The sequence below is a fragment of the Acomys minous genome (assembly GCF_964271855.1).
Source record: "Acomys minous genome assembly, chromosome: 4".
NCBI classification, from domain to species: Eukaryota; Metazoa; Chordata; class Mammalia; order Rodentia; family Muridae; genus Acomys; species Acomys minous.
In genome coordinates this window covers 114,731,868-114,736,538 of record NC_140486.1, presented here as the reverse complement: position 1 = coordinate 114,736,538, position 4,671 = coordinate 114,731,868, and positions in this window count along the sequence as shown.

The following is a 4,671-nucleotide window of genomic DNA, read 5'->3' as shown; positions in this document are numbered from 1 at the left end:
GATGCCTCCTCACTGACCTTCCTGGGCCTGGGAGTTTGTGCTCTGTCAACAGGAGCAAAGGAGACAGAGGTCTTACAGGCCAAGAGTAGCACCCCGCTTGTCCTGTTACAGGGTGATGAGGCCTCCCAATAAGGAACTTCTGTGTGCCTCATGGTGTCGGTCTCCCTGCTGTGTCTACGAGAGAGAGGCTGTGGTCTGGAGATGCCTATTGTGATCCCAAGAAAAGAGAAACCAAGTGGCCACTGTGGAAAATGCCGCTGTGTGGAACCAGGAAGAAGGTCCATGTGGAACCAGGAAGAAGGTCCCTGCAGCAAGGCTGGGGACAGGGTGGAACCCTTTGTTCCCCTGCAGGTGGCTCCAAGGGATGGCTGAGTGGCTGGTCCTGCAGCAACCCTCAGAGCTAGAGGAACTATCCTGGCCTGTCCTCTCTTCTTCTCTCCAGCTCCCCCTGCACCCTGCCTTGAGTTTCCTCTGAAGAACATCCCAGAATTCCAAAAGGGAGTGAGTCTCACTGGTCCCCGTGGAGAACCGAAACAACTCTCCTTTCTTAGATTGGACACTGTAAGAAGAGCCTCTTCTCCCACTAGTACCAGGATCCAGTGACCATGCAGAGTCCGACACAGACCCAGCCACCCGAGGATGCTGCTACAGACTCGCATAGCACAACGCCAGCCCTGGCCGTTGAGAATCTTGCCTTCTACATGGAGAATATGCGGGCTAGTGTCAACCTTCTGCAGAGGAAACACAAACACAGATTCCAGAGCTGCGCCACCCCAGAGGGACCCAATCCTTAAAAATGCAATTTGGCTTCTCTACGAAGACGAGATAATGAAGGCCCAGACAGCAGCCCAACGTGCCTAAAATAATATGAGGGATTGCAGGGAGTGGAAAGATAACATGATCTGCACACCCACCGTCCAAATTTTAGCCCACAAGAACATTTCTCTTTTTTAATCAAAAGAGACATTTGGAACACATATGTGTGAAGGCCAGAGGCCAGACTTGGGTGGTGTTCCCCAAGAAAGATGCCCGTCTTGGTTCTTGAGAAAGGGTTGCTCACTGAGACCCATGGCTCACTGCTGGGCTAGGCTGCCTGGCCTGTGAGTCTTCCTGTCTCTATCTCCCAGGTGGGGATAACAAACACACTACCACGCCCAGCTTTTTTTTTTTAATTAGGATGGATTTTTTTTATTCAACATATTTTTATTGAAAAATACAATCATTCATATTACATCTCATTTGCTATCCCATCCCATGCATCCTCCCATTCCTCCCTCCCGCCCGCTTTCACCCCATTCCCCTTCCCTATGACTGTGACTGAGGGGGATCTCCTCCCCCTGAATATGATGCTAGGGTATCAAGTCTCTTCTTGGTAATCTGCTATCCTTCCTTCTAGTGCCATCGGGCCTCTCCAACAAGGGGACATGGCCAAATATGGGGCACCAGAGATGGTGTGAAAGTCAGTCCCCAGTCTCCATTTAACTGTGGCTGAGACACACCCAGCTTTTAAAGCGATTCTGGGGACTGAACTCTGGTGGTCACTATTGACTGAGCCATCTTTCCCAACCACTCTGTTTCATTGAATTGGATGAGACTTCTGTGATTTGAATATTTTTGACTGAATTTCAAACAAAGCTTTCACATTTTGGGGGGGAGGTTGTGGGGAGCAAAGGGTGGGAAGATAAAGACAGAAGAGGTGAGAGATATGGTGTCCTGCTTAGGGTTTCTATGGCTGTGAGAAAACACCATGACTGAGGGAACTCTTATAAAGGAAGACATTTCATTAGGGCTGGCTTACAGTCCATTGCCATCTTGGTGGGAAGCCTAGTATTGCGCAGGCAGACACGGTGCTGGAAGAGGAGCTGAGAATTCAACATCCAGGATCAGCAGGCAGCAGGGAAAAAAACTGAGCAACTAGGCCTGGCTTGAACTTCTGAGACCTCAAAACTCTTGTGACACATTTCTTCCAATCGCATCTTCAAATGCAAGGATGAAGCCGAGAAAGTGAGCTTGAAGTGTCACTAGGCTCTTAATGACAAAACCTGCCCCTAGTTATATACTTTCTCCAACTAGGCCACACCTACTCCCACAAGGCCACACCCACTCCAACAAGGCCACACCTACTTCTATAAGGCCACACCTACTCCAATACAGACACACCCACTCCCACAAAGCCACACCTCCTAAAAACATCACTTTCTCTAGGCCTTTGAGAACCATTTTTATTCAAAGCTCCACAGATGAGAACTACAAAAAGGTGAGAATAAGAGAAAGGCCGCTGGATTGAAAGTATGCAGAAGGACCCTTTCCAGGTCTTGGAGCAAAATACAGTCATTCATATTACATCTCATTTGCTTGCTGAGGTTCCTGAGTTGTTGCCCGTAGTCACTTTCCTCTCTAGAGCACAGTTGACCACGGCAGAGCTCATTCACATTCATGGCATCAAAGCCTGCAAACTAACGTCACAGGCCTTAGTCACATCATCTTAATTCTCTGTATTTTGCATAGCCAGTCAGCTGTCTGGTACTGTAACAAACACATGAGCTGTATCAACTTATAAAGAGGAAAGGTTTATCATCCTGGGAGTCTCTGTTAACTCTTGATTGCCAATACTGTTTTGGCGCCTGTGGCAAGAAGCACACCACAGCAGGACATGTGTATCACAGCAAACGGTTCACCTGGAAGGGAGCGTAGGTGAGTAAAAGAGGCCAAGGTTCTCAGGGCTTCAAGCTTGCGCAGTTAGTGGTCTATAGTTGCCGACTAGATTTCACCTCCCAAAAGTTTGAGTTTCATAAGAAAGACCCAAGCATTTCAGTGCTGTGTGTACGCAGTCATCCCAACCCAAAGAGCAAGGCATCATGCCATTCGTCTTTGATTTTTAACACAGTGCCCTGTGATGCCCACTAAGGCACTATCCAATGCCAGCATAAACAACCAGGAGGTTCAGTGTCTGAAGGATCTGGAGTTAGGAAAGAAATGGGACTCAGCCCTGTGGAGAACATGCGGTCACACATGTATTGGTTACTTTTTCTGTTGCTGTGATAAAACACCATGACCAAAACAACTCATGGAAGAAAGAGGTCATTTGGGCTCATGGCTCTTGAGGCATAAGGTCTGTCATGGATCTGAGATGGGCATGGTGCCAGCCAGGAGCTGTGAGCTGGGAGATCACGTCTTCAAATGCAAGGGTGGCGCAGAGAAGGCAAGCCTGAAGTGCTGCCTCCCTCGGCCTCTTACTCCCAAAGCCTGCCCCTGTATTGATAGACTCTCTCCTGAAAGTTGCCCAGACAGTGCCATGAACTGAGAATCAGAGCAGATAACCACCTTTCTCATCCCAACCACCGCGCTCCATTTTACAGTTGGGAAACTGAGCCTTCAGCCACTTACGCAACCTGCTAAGGGCCATGACAGCATCACAGCTGACCAGACAACCCAGAGCTGGTGGGTGGCAGAGTCCTGGCACTGTTCTATGCTATGAATCCAGACAGGACTGGGGCTAACTCAAGATGGGTGCTGCCGCCACCCTTCGGTCTTGTATTTACAGACTTTTAAACATATATACAACCCACATGCAGGTGCCTCACGTGACTCCAAGGGTGCCTTTTCCTCTTGTTTCCACCTTCCCAAACTCGTTCCAAGGGGGAGAATGCTCCACTGTCATCCCCTCTTACTTCGGCTATTTGGTGAAACGTGCTTTTCTAGCATGTGCGAGAACTCGCTGCTCCAATGCTTGATTCAAATTCGCTTGGATCCCATATACATGGTGAACATCCAAGTTCAGATCAGACAGAGCTCCCAAAGTCTCCCCTGCTTAACTTCAGTGCAAACCCCCCTTTTGGATTGACAGCCCCCCTTCCTCCCTTACATTTTGTTCTCCGGTTTATGAGTCTCAAATGTGGAATATCAAGTCCACACATCCTGTCCATTGCTGGCCCGAGAGGCAGGCAGCATTCTTGAGGAGCGGCCAGTCTATTTCCTGACTTAAGGCAAGGATCTCGCTCCCTCCTTTCATTTCCTCAGCTTGAGGAGAGCTGAGCCACGTGTTAGCACGGCCACTTCTGGGACAAAGGCGCTGGCTGCAACAGCTGGAAAGCATTTGGTACAAAGGCTGTTTGTCTTCTCTGGACAGCCCCAAACTTGGTCCTTGCTGGTGGGAGTACGTCTTGGGCTCACCAGTAATGACTGTGAACAGGTCCCCCAGCACCACTTACCCGTCCTGACACAAGCTCCCCCACTTTACCCTGAGAGTGATATTTTCATCTTGCTTCTGTCTTCCCAAAGCCTGCTTCCAGAAAGAAAACAAATTCTCAGCTAACACATATGGACCCAGGAAACTATATAATATAATTTTCCTTATTGTTTGCTTCATTGGTGGGAAGTATCTTGGTGTGACCACTCCAGCTGTGAACTAGCTAGAAGCCATGCAGCGTGTTAGATGTGAGCTATCTGTTTTCTTTTTCATGAAGATTGAAAGGTGAGGGCAATCAAAGGTGACATGAATTTTCATTCTAAGGCTTAGTTTACTCCAAAGGGGCCCCTCAAAAGCCAGGAGCCTCACACTCACAGCAGCCTGTCTCCAAAGCCTGGGACAGACTGAGAATATGTGAAGACCTCAGAGCAGCAGGTACAGGAGCAGAATTCCCAGGGACTCCTTCAAGTGACAAGAGGCAC